Source organism: Aulostomus chinensis, chromosome 2, assembly GCF_037954235.1.
Source record: "Aulostomus chinensis isolate RoL2024-O1b breed Wild chromosome 2, RoL_Achi_v1.0, whole genome shotgun sequence".
Lineage (NCBI taxonomy): Eukaryota > Metazoa > Chordata > Actinopteri > Syngnathiformes > Aulostomidae > Aulostomus > Aulostomus chinensis.
This window is the reverse complement of record NC_141321.1, coordinates 11913276-11938603: the sequence shown is the minus strand read 5'-3', so window position 1 is coordinate 11938603 and position 25328 is coordinate 11913276. Positions and strand designations below refer to the sequence as shown.

Below are 25328 nucleotides of genomic sequence, written 5' to 3'. Positions count from 1 at the left end.
CCACTCACTGTCAGTATCGAGGTCTTTCATAGATTTCTGAGTAGCATAAAAGTGAAATGTAATTCTAATGTTAAAAGAGAACATACCAGCGTGACCAGCATGGCTTCATTACCATGATAAACCTTTACGTGGGTGGGCTGCGCTCCCTCCTAGTGAATTCTGGGAAGGTTGTTGCTGGTGTATGTGTTAATGGAACTGGAGGAAAGTGAAAAGAGTGATGTGCACTGTGTGTGTGTGTGTGTGTGTGTGTGTGGGGGGGGGGGGGCGGTATGTGTTTAACTATACAACAGGTCCAGGTGTAATTCTGGCTATTAAAACAGTCCAATCCTAATCATGTCCATTCAGGCTGTTCTACACGATGTTGTCTGATACCTCATATTCTCTCACCTCCCCTGGGCCTGTGCTGAGCCCCCCAGGGCCGGCACGCCTCTCACACTACACCTCCAATCTACATCTTGTTTTAGCTGAAAATGCAGGATGACAAGCCTTAATTTCTCTCCTTAAACTAGAAACAGAGAACTGCCTCAACACTTTTTCCTGTGACTGGATTGTTGCCATCCGTCCTGCGGTATTGTGTGAGTATTCATGGGAGTTCCAAGGCAGTAGTGTTCCTGAGTGGGAGTGGAGTGTTGGGATAACAAACACATTTTAATGTTGTCTTCTGGCTGTCAGAAAGTTTGAGCGGCAGGGTGTTATGGTAGTAACTCAGCTTGAAGAATTGTGCTTCTTCTTGAATAAATTGAGCAGCTTGATTGTCAGGTAGTCAGTTAAAGAGTAAAACGCCAGAGCCACAGTGTCGCAGCACATTGTATGACACATGTCACAGTGCGGTGGGGAGAGGCTCTTTGCAGCAAGTCAGCAGCTTCTTGTTCTTTTCAAAGAAGTACTTGTTAAAGTTACTTGAAAAGATTACAATCTGAGAAGCAGGTTACCTTTGAATTAGCAGGACTACCACACCATTATCTCAGAATCAAGATCAAAATGTCCCATTGATCGCGACCCTGTACTGTTGTGGTTGAAACCTGTAAGCAGCCTATTGAATGGTAAATCTGGTGTTATATCATCACTAGTGCAGGTCAGTAGGACAGTGGCGTTCAGGCTCGCATGGACCGTTGTTCACCATCGTGGCGAGAGAAAATCAGAGAGGCTGTTTTAGCCAGCGGTGTGTTTTGGCCTTTATATTGCAGACACCGCAAACATTTAACAGTTTAATATTTAACATTAAAAATGTTGAACACTGACAATAGATTCGACTCATCATGCTTCAAGTCACAAGTCTTCAACTTCCAAGTGGAGTCACAGGTCACTTTTTTCTGTCAAACGCAAACGTCAATCCAATGAAGTCTGAGAAAAACATCCAGTTTCACACCAGCTGCTGTTCTTTATACACCTTTCACACTGAAAAGGCGTGTCAACGTGGGTTTTTGTACCCACGTTTGCTCGGCATTAGGGCGCATTCAAGCTTCCAGCAGACGCGGGTCTGAGCTCCTGCTGTGAGGGCTGCGTGCCTGTGCTCTCCGACATCATCGCGCTGACAACGTCATCATTTCATGTGAAGTCTGTGTAGGTTCTCATTCATCCAGGTCATCGTAGATCGAAGTGAAGTAAAATCTGGTCAACTGGACGTAAGTTTATCTTGAAGACGTTTCACCTCTCATCCGAGAGGCTTCTTCAGTTCTAGTGAAGAGTGTGGAAACTCCAGCTTATAAACCTATGTGGGAGTGGTCAGTGCTATTGTGGTGGAAACGACCCTCCCGAGACTCACCTGGCCTCCCCAAACGACAGTCGTTGTGCGGTGTCAGGAAGTTTCAGGGGTGGTCATTAGGGAGTTTCACCGACCACTCAGATGCTAATGGGCTGTGCTGGCATCAGCCGTTCCACATGGGTCTTTCAGCTGAGCTCTTTGGAGAAGTTTTGAAAGGACTTGGTTGTAAATAGGTGAAAGGAAATGTCGCAGTCCACCTCCTCTGTTCAAAGATGGTTTCTCTATCCTGACGTGGATGGCTTCTTTAACTCCTCTTTCAAACCATCTGTCCTCTCTGTCGAGTATTTGGACATGGTCGTCCTGGAAGGAGTGGCTTTCCTCCTTGAGGTGGAGGAAAACCGCTGAGTCCTGTCCTCCAGAGTTGGCTCTTCTATGTTGGGCCATGCGCTTGTTGAGGGGCTGTTTGGTTTCCCCTATGTAGAGATCCGTGCAGGCCTCACTGCATCTGACAGCGTATACCAGATTGCTTTTCTGGCTGTGAGGGGTGGGATCTTTGGGGTGAACCAGTCTTTGTCTCAGAGTGTTGTCTGGTTTAAAAGACACAGGGATGCGGTGCTTATTATAGATTCTCCTTAATTTCTCAGAAACCCCTGCCACATAGGGGATCACTATGTTTTTTCTCCTGCCTTCTTCATTTTCCCTCCTCCTGGAGCTCTCCTCCTTTCTGGACCTGGAAGAGGATTTTACAAAGGTCCAGTCTGGGAAGCCACAAGTTTTAAGTGCTCTTTTCAGATGCTGCTGTTCTTTTTTCCGGCCTTGGACGCTGGTGGGGATGGTCTCCGCTCGGTGTTGCAGCGTCCTGATGACACCTAACTTGTGCTCCAGAGGATGGTGAGAGTCAAAAAGCAAGTATTGGTCAGTGAGGGTGGGTTTCCTGTACACATCCACCCTCAGGCTCCTGTCCTCTTGAATGTAGACGTCGCAGTCCAAAAAGGGCAGATGGTTGTCTTTCACATCCTCTCTGGTGAACGTGATGTTGACGTCTACCGAGTTGATGTGTGCTGTAAACGGTTGTACCTCCTGAACCTTGATCTTCACCCAGGTGTCATCAACGTATCGGAACCAGTGGGTGGGGGAGGGTCCACTGAAGGAAGTCAGGGCCCTCTGTTCCACCTCTTCCATGTATAGGTTGGCCACGATAGGAGATACGGGAGAACCCATGGCACAGCCGTGTTTTTGCCTGAAAAACTTCCCTCTGTACTGGAAGTAGGTTGTGTTCAGGCAAAGGTCCAGAAGTTGGCAGATTTGGTCCGGATTGAGGTTGGTCCTGTTGCTGAGGGTGTTGTCCAGCTGTAGGCGTTTCTTCACTGTTTCCACAGCCTCCACGGTAGGGACGCAGGTGAACAAGGAGGTCACATCGTAGGACACCATGGTCTCATCTGGGTCCAGCTTGAGTTCTCTAACCTTGTTCACGAAGTCCATGGAATTCTGGACGTGGTGGGGGGTTTTCCCTACCAAGGGGGCTAAGATGGTGGCGACGTGTTTGGCGATGTTGTACGTCACGGAGTTTATGCTGCTGACAATGGGTCGGAGCGGGGCACCTTCCTTGTGGATTTTGGGGAGGCCGTAAATCCGTGGAACTGCATCCGTGGAAGGAAGGTGCCCCGCTCCGACCCATTGTCAGCAGCATAAACTCCGTGACGTACAACATCGCCAAACACGTCGCCACCATCTTAGCCCCCTTGGTAGGGAAAACCCCCCACCACGTCCAGAATTCCATGGACTTCGTGAACAAGGTTAGAGAACTCAAGCTGGACCCAGATGAGACCATGGTGTCCTACGATGTGACCTCCTTGTTCACCTGCGTCCCTACCGTGGAGGCTGTGGAAACAGTGAAGAAACGCCTACAGCTGGACAACACCCTCAGCAACAGGACCAACCTCAATCCGGACCAAATCTGCCAACTTCTGGACCTTTGCCTGAACACAACCTACTTCCAGTACAGAGGGAAGTTTTTCAGGCAAAAACACGGCTGTGCCATGGGTTCTCCCGTATCTCCTATCGTGGCCAACCTATACATGGAAGAGGTGGAACAGAGGGCCCTGACTTCCTTCAGTGGACCCTCCCCCACCCACTGGTTCCGATACGTTGATGACACCTGGGTGAAGATCAAGGTTCAGGAGGTACAACCGTTTACAGCACACATCAACTCGGTAGACGTCAACATCACGTTCACCAGAGAGGATGTGAAAGACAACCATCTGCCCTTTTTGGACTGCGACGTCTACATTCAAGAGGACAGGAGCCTGAGGGTGGATGTGTACAGGAAACCCACCCTCACTGACCAATACTTGCTTTTTGACTCTCACCATCCTCTGGAGCACAAGTTAGGTGTCATCAGGACGCTGCAACACCGAGCGGAGACCATCCCCACCAGCGTCCAAGGCCGGAAAAAAGAACAGCAGCATCTGAAAAGAGCACTTAAAACTTGTGGCTTCCCAGACTGGACCTTTGTAAAATCCTCTTCCAGGTCCAGAAAGGAGGAGAGCTCCAGGAGGAGGGAAAATGAAGAAGGCAGGAGAAAAAACATAGTGATCCCCTATGTGGCAGGGGTTTCTGAGAAATTAAGGAGAATCTATAATAAGCACCGCATCCCTGTGTCTTTTAAACCAGACAACACTCTGAGACAAAGACTGGTTCACCCCAAAGATCCCACCCCTCACAGCCAGAAAAGCAATCTGGTATACGCTGTCAGATGCAGTGAGGCCTGCACGGATCTCTACATAGGGGAAACCAAACAGCCCCTCAACAAGCGCATGGCCCAACATAGAAGAGCCAACTCTGGAGGACAGGACTCAGCGGTTTTCCTCCACCTCAAGGAGGAAAGCCACTCCTTCCAGGACGACCATGTCCAAATACTCGACAGAGAGGACAGATGGTTTGAAAGAGGAGTTAAAGAAGCCATCCACGTCAGGATAGAGAAACCATCTTTGAACAGAGGAGGTGGACTGCGACATTTCCTTTCACCTATTTACAACCAAGTCCTTTCAAAACTTCTCCAAAGAGCTCAGCTGAAAGACCCATGTGGAACGGCTGATGCCAGCACAGCCCATTAGCATCTGAGTGGTCGGTGAAACTCCCTAATGACCACCCCTGAAACTTCCTGACACCGCACAACGACTGTCGTTTGGGGAGGCCAGGTGAGTCTCGGGAGGGTCGTTTCCACCACAATAGCACTGACCACTCCCACATAGGTTTATAAGCTGGAGTTTCCACACTCTTCACTAGAACTGAAGAAGCCTCTCGGATGAGAGGTGAAACGTCTTCAAGATAAACTTACGTCCAGTTGACCAGATTTTACTTCACTTCGATCATTTCATGTGAAGGTACGCCGTGTCTCAAAATGCCGGTGATGTTCTCATAAATCACCGTGTCTCATACGGTTCCAGAAATCTGCCGCCAGATCTCCTCTTCACCGTGGATGGCGAGCAGTTCACGGACTTTACACTCTTGCCAGTGCGCTGCCACGATCGATAAAAAAGATGTGAAGATCGTGATACAAGTCTTTTGTTAACACGGTGGTGCTGGCGCAGTTCACGTTAGGGTTCCCCGGCTGGTGGGAGTTCCCAAGCGTAGATTAATTCACCTAAGATCATACACACATAAATTGTTTGAAAAAAAGGAGTGAAATAGAGACATCGACAGGAAGACTGATCTTCTGGCTGAGGCTTAAACTTTATTGAGAGATGAGTGAGCAGCCCTGGTAGTGCAGCCCAGCCCAATATTTTTCCTCCGGAGCTTCCACAAGGCCTTGAATTCCACAATGACAGCCTGACATGCGGGACAGTGACAAAATCAGTTTGTGACAGGAAGGTCACGTGAAACCCAGGACAACACGGTTTGCCTTTTTCACTCTGCAGGCGAGCCGCTAAACACCTTGACTCGCTGGGCGAGTCGGTCGACGCGGGTCGAAATGCCGAGTCGACCCTTTCAGAGTGCCCAAACACCTGTGTTCACCGTGTGAAAGGGGCTTTAGGGTTACTGATGTCTAGAACTCAAAAATGGTGACTGTGACTGAGTGAGCTCAGCTGGTGCTTCTTTCATGGTAACTCTTAAGGCTAAAATCAAAGTCTCTGTGGATTACAGAGCAAACGTCTAAATCAAGAAGACTCAGGTAATTCTAGACAGTGCCTCAGTGTGTTGGTGGCCATTTTGGACAGTTTTGGTGTTGTAGGTGGTAGTCGGCAATCGCTTCAATCAAACCATAGGTGGCTGTTTTTTTTTTTTAATGATTATAGTCACTGTTACCATCTACAAGACACCTAGCTATGAGTACTTGAAGGGCAAATTCCACTTTTCTGGTCGCAGTATTACTTTGAAGCGGCTGCTGGTTAATGTTAAATTACCATAAATTTGTTACCCATTTTTTGGGGTGTTTTTGAATACTGAATGTGTTTTAGAAGTTATATTTTTCCCATCTGTATGCATGCTGAAAGTCCAGTAACTGAGCTGCTGCTGGTGGAACTCTCCAAGTGTCCAAGACTGAAGAGTGCAGTTCCACCGGTGGACAGGATACCTCACAGTCCTCAGACTTCCCAATGCTGGACCAGAATGGAGACAGGTGGTAACTGGAGGAATCTCGTGGGAAATGGTTGCTTAAACTGGTAAGATTGTGGATATCTAAGCAAGATTTTGCACATTCTTTTGGATAAATATGTGGAACTGGCATTATATATCCACATTCTATCTATACTGCAACAGAGAGGCAACCTAAATAATTTACGGCAACAAAAAAGTTTTCAGTGGCTTCCACAGTTCAGTAGCATGCAGTGAGTCAGCAATATCTTTTTACCGCTCATCCTTCATTGTCTTGTTTTGTTTTCAACTCTGACATGCTTTCAGCATCGTGCTGTTCATTGTCAGTATTTGTACCTCATTACTCTTTAAGTTTACTCAAAGGTAAATGGATTTTTCTCAGTAGCAGCAGAATGTCATAAATAGGGGATTTTTTTTTTTAAGATTAGAGGAGCCGACACATTCAGACAAGACAGCATTTTGAGGCAAAGTAACCTCCAAATAGGACTGAATCCTCCTCGAGGTCTTTGCATGACACTGGCTAAAGGTTTTTTTTGTAGGTTCAGAGTATTTTCAGAGGTACTCACATGCAGCAAAAGTATCAAGGAGTCTATTTTGTCAGCCCAGATTGTCACTGGAAATAGCCTGAAAAATCCTTTGAAGGTTCTCTCCATCAGGTAACTCTCTCATTTTCAGTTTCAATTTAATCTTCTTCCTTCTTGGACTCATTGAATTTACATTCATTGCAAGGAGAGGTGGACGTGTGTGAGTGTGTGAGTGTGTGGGTGTGCATGATATATTTTCTGAAACATTCAGAATCCCACACTGCTCTATCTTTGAATATATTCTAAAGATGTAGCACACAAGCATAGAACAAGAGACTCATTTGTCAGTTTTATTCAGAACAAAACAAACTGCGCCAGCTTCCTTCTGTTGCTGACAAATTAGACGCCAGTCGGACATAATTAAAGCTGTTAATGAAGTCTAGTTTTCCTTGACGTTGTGTTTCACCTACTGAATACTTAGAGGAGATTATAAGCTGTTAGAGCTTCAATCATCGTTAATGGAAATCTCTTGGAGCCAAATTACCAAGTTCTCATTAAGTCTGAATGGAAGAGCCTGGCATCGTGTGCGTGTATCGACCACTAACATTTAATGACTGATTTACACGGGAAGAAAGCAGTAAATAAGCTCAAGTGTTTTAAGGCGTTGTTACTGACTGGATTAATCTCCTATATCTGTCAATGTTTAATAGCATAATTTATCAAAATCTGATTGATTATCGATTACCGTGATTGTTTAACAGTGACAAACACAGTATGTGAATATGGTTGCGTCCACAACATACCAGAACAAAGGTGAAATAGTAATGTATCGTAATTTCTTCTCTTTCAGTGCATAATTACTATGTGGTCAGAAGTTTACAGACATCACAAAAGTTACATCTATACATTTTTATATTGAACAATGTCTTTTTAAGTCAATATTTTCCAAAATTGGGCTGCACGGTGGTGCAGTGGTCAGCACTGTCACCTCATAGCAAGAAGGTTCCAGGTTCCAGTCCCGGCTCCATCACAGGATCTTTCTGTGTGAGTCTGCATGTTCTCCCTGTTCCTGTGTGAGTCTGCATGTTCTCCCTGTTCCTGCGTGGGTTCTCTCTGGTACTCCAGCTTCCTCCCACAGTCCAAAGACATCAAGAGGGGACGAGGCTGATTGATACTCTAAATTGACCGTAGGTGTGACTGTGAGTGTGAATGGTTGTCTGTCTCTATGTGTTTGTCCTGTGATGGACTGGTGACCTGTCCAGGGTGAACCCCACCTCTCGCCTGTAGCCACAGGGATAGACTCCAGCCCCCCGTGACCCTTAACAGGATAAGCGGTAGAAACTGAATGGATGGATTTGGAAGGTTGCACAAACATGACGCCATCCCATAGGTCTTTTCTTTAGCTGTGCGTCACACAGACACGTCTCCAGAGTCCTGGCAAAGTAGTAACATCATAGGGATGCGTCACCCATGTCTTGGTGGTGTTGAGGTAGTGGGAAGCCATCCATCTTAGAACCAGGTGTGATTTTTGCAGCTGTATGGATGCTCAACAACAGCTTGTGCTCTTTCCCATTCGACATTAGTGGTGAATTGTTGTAAGGGGTGGCGAGGATCGCATGCCTAACAGACAGCAAGCTCTGAACAGAGGGGCATGCCCACATCATATGCTTCTACTGCACCTGCTCTTAAGGAAGAAAACAGCCACACTGGGAAGAGATGCCAGCATTCATGCAAACTGCTAACCTAAGACAGATTCCCGAGTATCCATGGTTACACTTATGAGTAATAGAGACAGGATGTGTTGCATCATAGGACCCAGTTAGAAAACTAAGCAAAATCGATTGATCCTGAAGGTGGAGTGCTCAGACGGGCCTGACATCAACACGAAGCTATGGAGGTCCCAGTGTGCTGGAGGATGTGAATGTGTATGGCAAACTGAAGCCATACACATTCACCAGCAGTTGTAGTTACGGTTTTGGTCACTATGTTTTGTGGATAGAAGACTGCAGAACCTTCCACACCCTTCCAACACATCAGGTGCATGAGTTAGCTGCTGGGGGCCCTGAGTTGGGCTGACAGAAGGAACGATTGTTACACATCGTGCCAAAGCACAGCCGTTCGATTCCCACTTCAACACGTATCCTGTAGCTCAGAGGATAAAGCGGTTCTGTGCTGCACGGATATGCAAGTGACACAGGACAGAAACACTGAGCAACATCTTTGCTTCTTGACTTGTTTACTGCTGCGTAAGGTAAGAAACAGACCAGCAGACAGTCACATGGCAGCCTACTTCCTTGTTTTGTCACGCTCCTGTGCTGGAGCTGGGACTGGATCCTGGAACCTTCTTGCTGTGAGGTGACAGCGCTGACCACTGCAACACCGTGCCGCTTCTATTTAATAATGCTAATATTAATGATTTCCTACACAGTGATGAATCAGTTTTGACTTCCACATTTGTCATTTATAAAATCAGCTGTTATTTATAACATCACCTGTGATTTGTAACTCCTAGCTACCTTCGGAAGATCGTTTCCTTGTCTCTTGATCTCCAGGGTTGCTGCTGAAGGAAATACTCACTTGTGTGTTGGAGTTTAGTGTACACAACTGAAACTGTAAAATTGTGTTACTTGGATGAGAGAGGGCAGTATTAGACATAATTGGTTGTCAACCTTATAATGTGTAGGCTGGAGTGTCTCTATTAGGACGAGGAGGACAGAAATTGCTTCTTGAAACCTCATCATGTCCAGAGCTGTTCATTCCACAAATCTACAATAGATGCATTTAATTTGCTGGTGTATGACTGTCTGGGTTTTTGAGATACAGCACACTCTAGCAACTTTATGGAGGGATTATGTTTTTCTTCCTCAGCCATAGCCATAACAACAGCTTAAACAGTCAATCCTCTATTTAACTGTGCGTTAACTTTGCCAAATAAAAGCAGTTCAATTAAAAAATTAAACTGTGACAAAAGGGTGGATGAAAGATTATCATAAGTCTTGTCGAATGTGAACACCTAAGTAGAGTCTAGAGCATTTTCCTTTAAAAAACAAATATAAACTTAAACAACAACTGGCACTTGTGGGCCTCCAGATGTGTGGTAGTGAGGGTTTCTGCGGACCCGCTGCCCTCTGTAATTCAGTGTTGGTGTTTTGTCAGGTGTTTTCTTGATAGGGAGTGGGTTCTTACATTGCACTGGGCTTCTCTTTCCTCTCTTTCCTCTCTGTCCTCCTGTATGTGTCATATATACATCATACTCATATGTGTTACTAACTAGTCTTCTTCTCTGAGCCTTCGGGCTCCCCCATATGTGAGATCCTGGGTGCTGCTGGAGGAGGCTGCAGACCTGAAGAGACTCAAGCTGCCACCCGTAGCTCCACCTGCTCACGTCCCCATCTGTCCATCAGTCTCTTTCCCTTTCTCTCTCTCTTTATCTCTGTCCCTCTATTTCCTTCTGCATATCTGTCTTCCTCCATTATCTGTCTTTGTCTCTGCCCCGCTCTCCCACTCTCTTTCCTCCCAACTGGTAAAAGCAGAAGGCCGTTCCCACTGATCCTGGATCTGCTCGAACTATGGGGTGTAAATTCATTGAAGGAGTGTAGTACTGGACCTGCTCTACTTGCAAAGTGTCATTAGATAACTGTTGTTGTGATTTGGGACCATACAAATGAAATTGACTTGACTTGACTTACTATAGCCCTGAAGGAAATTCAGCCCTAATGAGGAACAACAGAACAGCAGATAAAAGCTTTTTCCAGAATGAGAGTGAATCTTGGTTTGGCTTTGACCGAAACACTGAAGGAGAGGCTGACGATGAGGAGTCATGTGGAGTTGGTCTGCTGTCTTCTGGATAGGTTCTTGACAAACACCAGATTGTCCTAGCTGGAGTTTAGCTTGTCCTAGTTGGAATTTAGCTTGTCCTAGCAGGAGTTTAGCTTGTCCTAGCTGGCATTTAGCTTGTCCTTGCCAGTGTTTAGCTTGTCCTAGTAGGGGTTTAGCTTGTCCTTGCCAGCGTTTAGCTTGTCCTTGCCAGCGTTTAGCTTGTCCTAGCTGGAGTTTAGCATGTCCTATCTGGTTTTTAGTTTATGCTAGCTTGTGTTTAGCTTGTCCTAGCTGGCATTTAGCTTTTCCTTGCCAGCGTTTAGCTTGTCCTAGCTGGAGTTTAGCATGTCCTATCTGGTTTTTAGTTTATGCTAGCTTGTGTTTAGCTTGTCCTAGCTGGTGTTTAGCTTGTGCTTGCAGGGGAGTGTGGAGGTGTTCATGTTATCAGGGCTGGGGGGGGGGGGGGGGGGGTATATGCTGGTTCTGTTGAGTCCGGCCCAGTTTGAATGAAAGTTGTTTATCAGCCACAGTTTACTTTGAGACAGACTCTACCTCTAATATGCAACGAACCAGTTCTTTCAGATTATTGTCGCTCTCTGCTATATGTGGAAACATATAATATATACATATATTGTGAAAATTTAATGCAAAAATACTATGATTCTGATTTTTTTGACACATTTGTCATTAATGAGGACATGAACAATTACTACAAAGACACAAAGGGATTTCCCCATGTATTTTTCATTTCACCTAACCTTGTAAGTAGCAGCAGTGAAGACTTATTTGATCTCACTAACAACGGTGTATTTTATTGTAGCAAACCTCTCCTAATAATAACGGCGTGTCCTGTTTATAAATTAGTTGTGTGATTGCTTCTCGGTGTCAAGCATGACAATTAGGAGGTTCGTGCATTGTGAACTCCAGGAAGAGAGTCAGTGGATTAAAACACCCTGAAATAGACATGAGGAAGTAGCAAATAAAATCTTCCAGCCAACTGAGTGGAAAAAATCCCCCTGGTCTCCCACCACACATGATTAAACACCAGTGCCCTAAAACAGGAGTTTTTTTTTTTTGCCTCTTTCTTTGCTAATCCCTTAACGTTTTGAAATCTTGACTACAACTGTGTCAAGTCGCTCAGCAAATGATCGGAGATGGGGGGGGGGGGTGTAAACAAGCAAGTAAACTTCTCAAGATATCAAATTCATGTGTTATATTTTCAAAGACAGAAAGAAAAAAAAATCAAAAATCCCTCACACCTTCTCTATGTCACATAAAAGCTGCCTCACTTAAGGATGTCCCATTAAAAAGTGTCTCCTCAGGGTGTAGAAATGTCTTCTTGGCTATTCATGAAGTGAAGTCAAAACACACTCTGTTAATTTGATTTGAGTCCCGGCACCTCTAAGCATTTACTTCTCGTGGCTGGACATCTTATTTTGAAGCGGCGCTAAAGGAGAAGGGAACGTTGAATGACAACTGGATGCTGGAGGTGACTAACGACAGCTCGCCGGGCTCCAGTGTCGTCCCAAGCTTGAGTCCTTCCAAATGACAAGTTTGACAAGTATTGCTTACCGTGTGACATCGGCTGTAACTCCATCTTGATTTGATTGAGGACAATTTATGACAGCTTGGTTCACACATCCTCTCACAGCTAATGAGTTCTGATACAGGTATCAACTTTGTCTTTTCCTGTTGGGCCAAATATGCCACACATCCTCATCAAACTAGGGTTTGAAACAAAAAAAACAAGAACCAAACAAACAACAAAAAAAACCCCAAACAACCAACCTGACATTGTGGGAGCTGATGTCAAGCAGGATATGACTGGCAGTGTTAGCGCTGTGTAATTAAAGTCAGCATCTCACTGTCTGGCAACCTGAAGAAGAAAAATAACATGCTGTCACACTGCGATTACTGACAATTAATCAAAGCTGCTAGTGTCTGGGCCCTGAGATAATTACAAAGAACACAAGAACACAGCAAACACTAATAGCATTGAGCTATATGATAAAAACACTCTCACTCCTGCTGGCTTTCATGGCAGGTCCAGGTTACAAGCTTTTCCCTTATAAAAGCATTTATACAGTGTATGTCTGTTCAATTCATACAGACATTTGCAATGATATTTGGTGTTCTTGCAGCTAAATGTGCAGGGTACCTGTTAGTGTTTTAATACTGGCCATGTAAATTTCGTTTAAAGCTAATATCTCGACTTAGAACTTAAGTCAGGATGTGTTCAGCTCGCAGTCTCTCCTGGAGACGTGGGTTGGAATCCCTCTTCTGACTGAGGTTTTTCACAGGAAGACAATAATTGTGAATTCAGTAGTTGGAGAAAAAAATCCACAGGTAGATAAGCTCACCTTTCAGAAAGCAGGTGCAGCAAAAACCCTGAGTCTGTAGACGCTGAAATGAGGTAATGTTTTAGAAAGAGTTAATACAGACCTGACGTAGAGGATAAATTACAGCCTGTTTCACCAAGAGAGGAAACTTAAGCATTGTGTCAGGTAACTGAGTCTGTGAGGCTAACCTGGTCGGGAGCAGGTTAGCCTTTACAACATCAGGAAGATCAGACCCTTCCTAACCCAACAGACCACACAGATTCTGGTTCAGGCTCTTGTCATCTCACGCATTGACTACTGCAACTCTCTTCTGGCAGGCCTCCCTGCATGCTCATTCAAGCCTCTGTAGATGATCCAGAATGCAGCAGCACGTCTGGTCTTCAACCAGCCCAAAAGGGCACATGTCACCCCGCTGCTGGTTTCTCTTCACTGGCTTCCAGTGGCAGCCAGGATCAAATTCAAGGCACTTCTCTTGGCTTACAAAACAATCACAAGAACGGCTCCAGCCTACCTGGAATCCCTGATCCAGGTCTACTCTCCTTCTCGCCCACTACGCTCTGCATGCGAAAGACGCCTGGTGCTTCCAGCCCAGCGCTGCTCCAAATCTCGAGCCAGACTCTTCTCTTCTGTTGTTCCCAAATGGTGGAACGAACTACCGAACTCTGTGCGTTCTGCTGAGTCCCTTTCTACTTTTAAGAGACAATTGAAGACTCAATTGTTCAGAGAACACCGAGGCACTGAACCTGATCTTCTCCTCTTTGGGGTAGAATAAGTCAGAGGGTCCAAGACCCAGCACATAGTGATTATGTAGCACTAACTGTGTTGTGTGATGTTGTATGTCTGTTTCTATATAAAAAAATTTTTTTTTAAATTTAAAAAAGGGTGGGGGGGCAACACTTCTTCTGCCACTAGATGGCAGTACCTGTGACCAAATCACAACTGAAGCACTTTTGCGCTTCCTATGGACTTTTCCTTAATTAGGTCTAAATTCTTGCTTGTGTTGTACGTCGCTTTGGACAAAAGCGTCTGCTAAATGAAATTGTAGAATTGTAGCCTCCACGAGCCTTGAGATTATCTGTCTCTCCTCCTTCTTACAGAGACTCTAACACCGTTTCATTTTCACAATCACTCATTTGGTGGAGTCACATGCATTTTAGTTTAACTGTCCGTCTGATTAAAAACCCAACTTCGTTCATAGAGCCCGTTTGTTGGACTATATAATAATATATTTCTGTCAAACATGGCGTGTCTGTTTGACGAGGATCGCACAGATGAAGAGGGTCAGTCCTTTCATTTTCAGATGATTTGAGCGGTACCTTTTTTCTTATATCTGTATAATCTTATCTCTTCCTACGGCAACATCAGAGCGACTGCACATTGAAATAGACACAGAATAATATTTCCTTTGTTTAACTGTACGATGCTTCCCTCACATTTCTCTTGCAGGACTGCACCTAAATGAAAAGAAATTTTAGCTTCACCATTCCTCTAGATTTCCCCTGTAATATTTAAGTGTGATTAAATGTTAAATGTATCAACTACATTAAAAGTTATGAATAGATGCAATAGATTTTTTTTTCTCTCACTTTTCTTGCTGGATCTTTTGCTGTTGTGGCTGCATTAATTTTTTTTCCCTTAAAAATATGTGCATTGTTACCATATGTACTGATGAGGATTGCTAATTCCAGAACAGTGAGGATGCAAATGTTTCCATGTTAGCTGTTGCTATGGTTGCCTCTGGTAATGTGGGCTTTTTATAGTCTTGGTTCACTCTCTTAACTCAGAGAGAACCTACGCAACATAATTTAACTCATATCGGCCGTTGTGGAACAGAAAACCCAGTTCCTCATCTGGGGGTCAATCAACCCAGAGTTCAGGGTTGGACTCGGCGTTTGTCAGACCTCCTTGATGAGACGGGCCCAAGAACCTGTATTCTTCAACACCAGGTGACCGCCGACACATCTTCTGAAGAAACTCAGTCTTCTTTTTGGCCTGAGAACTCAATAACATCACATGACCTGATTCCCACATGACTGAACTTTGTGGCTGTAGTTGTTACATCTGCGGTTGACTCAGGTTGAGTACTGAAATCCTGGAGTAGCATTTGCAATGAAACACACTGAGATTTCAGTTCAAATCTCAGTGGGACAGGTTCTTTTAAATGTCAAATTACCTATTCAGACAGCTAAAGTGGATGCAGCTGAATACGAACATGAAATTTCCCTCCATGTTGTGCTGCAGTTGCAACTCTCAAACGCTGAAGCGTAGTTTTCAATGATGGATTTTTACTCTACTGGAAGGATAAAGACACTCCTGTTCATTTCATTTTACTGCATCTTCTATTGCACATGAAAATTTGAAGTGAATTTCTGTGTGAACATGATTTGCATGAGACTGAATGGCTCTGTGTTTAATTGTAAGCTGCTTCACTCATGAATTAGCCTGTAGCAAGATATAATCCAAATATGACAACTTTGTTAAAGACACCTATTGTCAAGAGACATGGAGAGCATGAGTGTGTGTGTGTTTGTGTGTGTGTGTGTGTGTGGGGGGGGAAACAACTCAAAATCCAGCAGTCTGACTTCAACTCTCCCTGGAACCTCAGAGGCATGTGAAGTGCACAATACATCCATCCATCCATTTTCTTCCGCTTATTCCTGTTAAGGGTCGTGGGGGGTGGAGCCTATCCCAGCAGCACTTCAGGCACGAGGCAGGGTTCACCCTGGACAGGTCACCGGTCCATCTCAGGACCAACACATAGAGACAGACAACCATTCACACTCACAGTCACACCTACAGTCAATTTAGAGTATCAATCAGCCTCGTCCCCTCTTGATGTCTTTGGACTGTGGGAGGAAGCTTGAGTACCTGGAGTACCACTCCATATATATATATATATATATATATATATATATATATATATATATATATATATATATATATATATATATATATATGCACGGTGGTGCAGTGGTCAGCACTGTCGCCTCACAGCAAGAAGGTTCCAGGTTTGAGTCCCGGCTCCAGCACAGGATCTTTCTGTGTGGAGTCTGCATGTTCTCCCTGTACCTGTGTGGGTTCTTTCCAGGTACTATACATGTTGGCCCTGCGATGGACTGGTGACCCGTCCGGGATGGAAGCCACTGGGATAGACTCCAAACCCCCATGACCCTTAACAGGATAAGCAGTAGAAAATGGATGGATATTTTTGCATGCAACAATTTCACCTTTCAGAGGCTCAATATACTGTTGGTTTATCCAACTGACAGCTGTCGGTGGCCATCTGTGGGTTTAGGGCAGACAGTCTGGTTTTGAGGCTGGTTGTGTTGGAGGCAGTTGTTCATGAACATCCTGAACTGAATGTTTTGAAGAACGGAGAGCTGAGTGTACTCGTGTGAAGCTGCTGAGCAGACGCAGCCAGTGGACTCTGTCACTGGTCTTCACAGAGTAACTGGTCTTTTCCCCCCAGTTTTTCTTTATCTCAAGTGTGTTGCTCTGTAGAACTGAAATCAAAGCGCATCTCTCAGCTGGAGCCTGTAAAGCCAGTGGTGGAGCTCCGTACCGGGCTAAACAAAATGTCGATTGCATCTACTTCAAACCTTTGATGCACCTTTGTTTGTCTTTCTGTTTAATAAGACATTATTGGTGCAGCAGGTGGTAAAACAACACCCATATTGGCTTTTCTCTGTTTTAAAATGAACGTCTGTTTGTGATTCTGTTGTGGTCATGTGACCAAGCACCTGGGATGGGTGGACAGGAGGAGGTTCTCTTGGAAAACAGAAAACAGTAGTTTGGAAATGCTCATTACCGATAGTAAACTGGAACCACTTCATTTTTATTTGTGTGAACCAAAATTTAAATGAGTTCTTGCAAAGTGTGAACTTACAAAGCACTGGCTGGAGCACGGACAGACGACACGCGCACAATCCTAGACTCATTGAGTAGAATCGCTCCACTGTGACCACCATGGCCATCGTGCAAAACATATTGTGACAGTATCATTGTAGTCAGTACACCAGAGTCAGATCTAATATTGGATTGCAGTTTTTTTGGGGTGCTGTGGGAGTGGCAGCCCTGTTTGTAGATCTGATACAGTGATTTCTGGTACGACCTTCACTCAGACTCTGGATAAAAGCCGTGAGGCGACAGACAGAATCTACGGCTATGAGCTCTGCCCAATGTGGCAGTTCACCTTCGCTGTCTCCAGGAAACTATCCAGCCCCTCCAGAGTGTAATCTATCTTTACTTCTGTTATTTGCCCACAAGTTTTCTCACTGGTTTTTATTCCTTTGCAGTGTTTGACTGTTTGTGTACTGAACCTTTCTTCCCCTCTATGAAGACTTTTGTCACGTCTTTAGCCGTGCATTCAGGTCCTGGACGGGGCTCATTCGGTTTCCAGATTCTCTGCTGTAATCCATGCCTAAAACTGTAAATAATTTTAGTCGCCAAACAGGAAGTCAGTGGCCATGATGGAGTTTCACTTTGAGGAACTTTAATTCTAGACAATTGCAAAATGTAGAATCTTGAGTTGGCCATTTGACAGTTAACTTGTTCTACAAATATGAGCATAGCCAACAATGACTTTAACCCCTGAACAGAATGAATAGGAAATAGACCAGAACTATACATTTAAAACACAAACCTAAGACACCTTAAGTGCCCTAATTTCACATACAACAATACACTAAAAGTAAAGAAAAGCAGTACCTTCAAACACAACCATCATGATTACAGTGTGAAAATGACAGGGACATACAGTGTGAAGGCATGGCAGCAGCTCAGCTGGAATCGGCGGTTTAAGTACTCGCTCCATAATGACAGCTTTGCATAACTGCTGATAGGAAGAAGACACGCGCGCGCACACACACACACACACACACACACACACACACACACACACACACACACACACACGAGTTGGCTTTCCTATAACTTGACTATTTGTTTCCAAAAGCAGAGCTAATGAAATTAAAACTCTTAAACTCTACACAAGAAACTCTTGGATCTGTGATTTTAAACACCAAGTACAAAGTATTTGCTGGCTGAGTTTTACCCCATTTTACCCCTAAAATCCTTATCTTAATGATTATCTCGAAAATGTTTTCCAATAATACAAAGATTAACAAAAGCAAAGCAACTTTCATGCCTGTTGGACTCAAGTAATTTTTATTCTATTTTTTTCACTAAGAGGCAGTTGGCTTGTGATAATCACATTCACACTCTGTAGTCTATTCTCATGACACTGCAATGATCCCCATCCACGTGGTCATGAACAGTCCCTGTGGAGCGCAAAAGAGACGGAACGCATTGGCTGAAATGACAATTCCAAAAAATGTCTGTAGTCTGATGATTTAACAAAGCCTTTGTCATGGTTGTAAACTTTCAACTGAGCAAACTGGCAACCTCAGAAACAAACTGATTTCATGATGATCCATTCATCATCTTTCAACTCTGTGTAAACATCTCTAGTTGCTACATGGACTGTAAAAAATGATGCTGGCTACAAAGGAAACCCAAAAATGCCTGCAGTTGATGCCAGAGGATGAGTGCTCAGTCATCGTCGATTGTTTCTGAGATACTTTATACACACACACACACACACACACACACACACACACACACACACACACACACACACACACAGAGTCAAACCTTTATACGACTGCCTGCTTCACCTTAATGTCAACCTCAACCACTGAGCCAAATTGTTATGCTGCTTTTGTCCCCATTGGCACGTGTTGTCCCCAATTAACCAGTCTGAAGTCTGGTTTGTGTCACCCAGAAAGAGGTTTATGTCACACACACACACACACACACACACACACACACACACACACACACACACACACACACACACAGAGCTGTTCCCTGTAATTGCTAAATTGGAAAATATCAGAAAGAGCGAGCCCCGTTTCACCGGACTTGTAATCCCTGTCAGATGTGCTTAACATCTCATTTCAGACGGGAAAGTTTGCTGCTTTGACCAAGCCAAGGCAGCCAATCCGAGCAGGGATGGACTGACCTCCTACGCCCCAGTTCAGGCACTTTGGTGATGGAAGGCACTGAAGCAGTAATTGAATGTCACAATATTTGACAGCCCCACTGACAACTTGAAAAAAGCACCTGTCGGTGGGTGAGACATTAAACGTGGATTTCTGAGAGTGAAAGAAGCATGGAGAGAGTGTGGAATGAATCACACAATCCTTGTCAGGTTGTGGTGTTATGCAATCAAAGTCTTGTCAAAATACAAGTGAATCTGTCGCTCTCAGAGGAGAAACAGAAGATTGCAGGGAGCAAAATAAACATTTTGATATTAATCATATTATTTTGATCATCATTGTTATTTTATTATTGTTCATGGTTTCATGACTTTTGAACTCAGTTTCCCATAATTCCTCAGTGACACGCTTTTATTCCTGCAGCTGAACACACCACCTCAAGTGTACAAAAATTCTCCACTGCCATTGTCCACTCACTCTCCAGCTCCAGTGTTGTCCTCCTCTGAAGACCCTAGTCATGCAATAAATTTGATACTGAGCAGCAGAGACACCAGAACCCGCCTTCATCCTTGTTGGGTCATCACAACCTGAGCGTAAAAGGTTAATCCAGTGTGAGTAGCCAGCTGATTAGACTTCGCCATCAATAAAAAGCCTGCAGAGAGGACGGGGGTTATGATGGCATTTGACACCGGGACCAACAACAGACAGCAGACGTCTGTTATGTCTGCAGAGGACTCCAACACCCCCAGACACTTACTGGCTGTTGATCAGAAAAATGAGGGTTCCTGATGAATCATAATGTGATCCAAAGAGTTTTATGTGAATTTTTTTTATGGCAAAATTGTATGATGTTAGCCTGACGCTGAATTGCGGTTCGTTTCTCTTCATTTTTCAGTGGGACCAGGCTCTCTATGCAGCTGTTCTCTGAGAAGGGCGTTTCTAAAGAGGGGTCGTAATCCTCATTGGCAACCAATCACAGCACTTGACATTGGGAGAGACAACTAGCGTGACCTGAGCGGGGACCAGTGAGCATCTCATGTTTAAACACAGACATTTGAGGTGGCCCAGCTAGTAGCCAGTATGCTGCAGTTCAGCAACCCCGATGATGGTTGACTTGTCACAGTGGGACCACATTTCCCATCAGCCGACTTCATGTTTAAATGAGCATAGAGGTTGTTAAGTGCTTTCTAATTGCAAATGATTTTACAAACTGGCTTTTGGATTAAAGTAAATTGTGAGCAGTGGCGGTATTAGAGAACTAATGTATCTCCTGTTACTTACAAACTACTTCTCCTAACCCCTCCAGTAGTTCTGCAGAACACACTGTCCGACACACACGTCAAGGACCTTACAGGTTTTGCTGAGCCTGGTTTAATTTATTTTAACTTGAGAGTTTAATGCAGAATTTTTCTCAATTGCTAATCCTCCTTGGTTGGTTATTTGATTTTTTAAATCAATCCATCTGTCCATTTTCTACCACTTGTCCTGTTAAGGGTCATGGGTGGTGGTGGTGGTAGGGGTGGTGGTGGTGGTAGTGGTGGTGGTGGGGGTGGAGGTGGAGCCTATCCCAACAGCCTTTTGGCGAGAGGCGGGATTCACCCTGGATGGGTCACCAGTCCATCACAGGACCAACACATAGAGACAGACAACCATTCACACTCACAGTCACACCTACGGTCATTTTAGAGCATGTATTAAAGGAGGTGTAGGCTCCCAGATTTCTATGTACTTTTTGTTGTAATCCCTGAATTTGTCATGATGCCTCGATGGTAATCAATAAACTGTGATGTTTAAAAAAGGAAGCATCAAAATACTTAAATCATAAGGGCTGCAGGGCCAAATTTACCTCCACCCAATCAAAACCCGCCACCAGCCAGATTGGTTGGCCCATTTAGCTGTCCATCAACAGCCGAAGCCAAACTGCACCTGATTGGGCAGCTCAGCTGTCCATCAGAAGGCTGAGACCAGGAAACCTAAAATGGGTTTCAACACCTTGTTGGATCGGTGTTGGGTGAGCAGCATCAAGGAGGACGAGCATGGAGCCAGAAGAAAACACTTCAAAAAGAAAAAAGATTGTTTGTAGAACAAGCAATAGATAAGAGGGAGGAGGATAAAAGGCTCGGTGCAACGCGACTGATTCTTGGGGATTCATTTGCTCACTGGAGGAGTCTAAAAGAATCAAAAGGTTTCGCTACGGACGTGCATGTAGCAGCCTTTCTTTTGGACAGGTAAGAAACCCATCTGCTGACTTTACTAGGTCACTAGAGAGGCTAGATTTGAGGGAGGGTTCAAGATCAGATTGTGATTAAAAAAATGATTCAGAAAGATAAATGCCATATTTTTTATATATTGTTTCTTTTGTTAAATAAAAAAATAAAGTCATATATATATATGTATATATATATATGTATGTATATATATATATATATATATATATATATATATATATATATATATATATATATATATATATATATATATATATAAACATTTTTTTTATGGTGGCCCCATGTAAAAAGATATGCATTAAAGTCATTGGTAATTTTTCCAGGGCCCAACACCGCAAGACCACAACATGTGGCTTTCTAAACTCAGCAAAGCGTTCTGGTGCAGACCAACACTGGAGATGTACAACTGTGATCACCTGCATTCTTAATTGTCTTGTTTCCTGAGATTTAATTGGTGTGAACAATCGTCTGTAGGAGGCTGTTATATATATCTAGAGAGAGCAATGTGATCCATTGTACCTAAATAGCTGTTTGCCTGTGATCTGTGGCTCATCTCGAGATATTTATGATATTTATACTTGTATTCATGATTTCTTTTCTCGCTATCAGTATCAAGAATCAATAGCTGACAACAGTGAATGAATCACATTCAGTGACTCATGGGGTCTCTAGGGCCTCTCCACCTGGCGGGCCATGCTAGTCATGTGGGCCTGGCCAGTTATTACCACGCTCTGTCAACACACCGCAGGCCCTAGATAAACAGGGACTGAAAGGTTGTGCCGAGCAGGAAACATGATCAATACAGAGTAGTGATATGTGCAACTGCCTCCAGTCAAAGGCCATTTCACAGGAATCAATGACAACAACACAAGCCCCCCTAACAGGGAGACAAGGGAGATCATCTACATGACAACATCCTCTCAGCTGCAGCTCAGGATGGGAGCTGAACACTCACCAGTCTGAACAGTTGTCTGAGGAAATGGTTGCAGTCTCTTGGAGCAGTTACACCTTTGCTGTGTAAAAATCTTCATCTCCAACGAGTCAGTTTCAACAGCAAATCCTTCACATGAAGAGCACTCATTTAAGAGAGTTCCTAGTTTTCCTTTCACATCCCCAGTCATGCAAGAACACTGCAGCTCTGAGTGGTCTCACGCACCCGCCACTGCTTATTCACAGTCGAGGCACAAGCAGCAATTAAGTTGTCTAAAACAGAGAATTAACGGTGATGCAACGGCAGCAATACAGCCAGCCGGTAGTGTTTTGTAGCCGTATACAATGAGTCTGCCCGGTTCAAACGAGACAGTCTGGAGATCATCGGAAAGATGCTGAAAGACAGCGTGCAGCAAAACAGTTTGTCCCATACTTAATGAGGATAGACCTCCAGATTTAATCTGATGAAATACACAGGAAATAGTGAAACGTGTGCAGGACATAAGAAGTTTATCAATGTTAAAATGCTAGCGAGGAGAGTCGAGGCTGCCAGTGTGGATTCAGGCTTCAGGAATGTCTTGCTGCTTGGTTCTTTAGTGTTCTGGATCCATTTGAGCTTCCTCACTTGTGATTGCACAAAAAAAACCAAAAACATTTAAATACTGTGAATATGAAATATGGTAAACAAATACAACAACTTCCTATCAGCTGGCAAATATTTACAAAGAGGATGTTTTCATGATGGACATTGTTCTGAGTTCTTTCTATAATCCGTTGCTTCATAAAAAAAATGTTATTCTACTTTAAGGGAGAGCAATTAATTAAGGAACAAACTGAAAAGCTTCACGCCAGCATTTCTAGAACTTTTTACATCACATCCTCAGAACAGAACATTTCTAGCCTGGCTTCTATTTAATTTGACTGACATTGATGTTATTCATATGGTACAATTAAAACTTAAATTTCATAGAAAAACATTTTCCAACCATTCATTTACAAATCCGTGTGACATCAGCTGATACAGTTTGACAGATGTGATGGATTCTACATCTCCTGTCTCTTCTCCCTTCCTCTGTCTTCTTATTTCCACAAAATGTAAAGCAAAAGCCACAAAAGAGGAAACGCTAATTTACAGCTGTTGCCATCAAGGCATCTGAAGGGAATAAAGCAGGCGATGTAGATCATATATTCACATTTACTGTTTTTCGAAAAAGGCAAAACCTCCTCAAGCGAGTGCTGAAACTTTTTAGCAAATATGAGGTGTTTTTAATGGATAATGCTGTTTCCATAAAAACAAAGAAAGTCACTGTCCTGATGTTATGACAGGTTTGGGCCAGTCTGATATCATACTGTACAGCGAGGGATTCGTGCACCAGAAGCCAGTGGTTGGGGGGTAATGCAGAGATTGAACCTTGCAGGCCCCCCACACACGCTCAGCACTAAGACCGCTCCACGCTGCTCCGCTAGCTGTAGTGTTGCTCACAGTTTCCTCTAAGTGCTGACCTTCAATTTCAAATATTTTGACTTCAAACTTTTCGCCGACCTTTAAAATTGTAATCAGAAAGATAACTGCTGTAGGCAACGTAGCCAGGACGCAACACCAGGAAGTGGAGGACGAAGGAAGAAAAGCTTAATTTGCATGTTTCATTGTACCCTGAATTGTAAGACCCCATATTTCAGGTAGGAAAAAATATCGAGATCGAAAAAGCATCCCGAAGCGAGCGAGCGTGTACGTTAGAAGAGAGAGCGAGCAGCGCCACCGTCTCACAACTGCTCTCTGTCACAATTTACATGCTCGAGACAAAACTTTAATTGCCACAAGATTATTTTTGACCTCTCAATGTTATGATTTTATGCCCTCAATTCCTGATCCTGTGTTCGTTTAGTTTGTATTTGCGCTCTCATGATTTTGACAGCTATCTGACGCCATAGACATATCCCTCAGCTTTGTCTCCGAGCTCACAGTGAAGGGAGAGCAAATCTCTTGTTGTCTGAAGGTGGCTTAATGGATGTGCTGGAGACAGGCGCTGACACTCAGGGGTTACCTCTCCTCCTTGCTAGCGCCTTCACCTCCCATGTTGTAGTCGCACTGGGAATTCAGCTCCAGTGTCTGTATGTGTTGCTACATAAAACAGGTCACACCCCTGCCCCCAGCAACATATCGGGCATTCCTTTTCTCCTCAGTGCAAAATGCAGTATTTTCAGCGAGCTTTCATAAGGGTGTAGTTAAGGAATGTTAGGTTAAGACTTTAAAAACACCTGGTTAAGGGAGGAGAAAGATCATCTTGATAATGGACAACAATGGCTGAAAATATTGCAATAAATACACTCCAAACATCCTGATGTCCTGTTTAGAAGGTCCTGTTGTGATCCCACAAACATATCTGTGAAATTGCACATATTTTGATAAACTACCTTGTTGAGTAACCAGAAACACAGGTACAAATCCCCAAATCTCACTCGGGCTTATGCTTACTTGGTTTATGTAAAAATGATTGGACATTACTTTTTGACAATGAACTGTGAATAGGAATGAATCATCCAAGTGCAACCTGCACCATTTTTAAGGTGGAGGCGTCTTGTATCTAGAAGTTTAAGATAACAAGGAAAATCATGTTGATCAGATAGAATATTATCCATCAATCTATCAATTTTCTACCGCTCATTCTGTTAAGGGTCACGGGGGGGGGGGTGGAGCCTATCCCAGCAGCCTTCAGGTGAGAGGCGGGGTTCACCCTGGACAGGTCACCAGTCCATCTCAGGACCAACACATAGAGACAGACAACCATTCACACTCACAGTCACACCTACGGTCAATTTAGAGAATCAATCAGCCTCGTCCCCTCTTGATGTCTTTGGACTGTGGGAGGAAGCTGGAGTACCAGAGAGAACCCACACAGGAACAGGGAGAACATGCAGACTCACACAGAAAGATCCTGTGATGGAGCCGGGACTGGAACCTGGAACCTTCTTGCTGTGAGGGGACAGTGCTGACCACTGCACCACCGTGCCACCCATAGAATATTATAAATTCTAGAATATGCCATGACGGCAAAGGGGTAGCAGTAATTTCAAATTTCATGGGTGGAAATAAAAACAAATCAAACAGATGTGACCACTCTTCCAGCACATTATATGTATGTTATATTATCATTAACAGATTTAAAATTTTCATATTCCTAACATAG

General features: G+C 44.0%; 1 long non-coding RNA gene across 1 annotated transcript; it reads left to right on the top strand.

Moving 5' to 3' along the window:
- The first annotated feature begins 518 nt into the window (after nucleotides 1-518).
- LOC147269079 (uncharacterized) lies at nucleotides 519-19269 on the top strand. The gene is made up of 3 exons (XR_015111283.1): nucleotides 519-575; nucleotides 6202-6369; nucleotides 18945-19269. It is a non-coding gene; the product is annotated as an uncharacterized LOC147269079 (long non-coding RNA).
- The last annotated feature ends 6059 nt before the right edge of the window (nucleotides 19270-25328 follow it).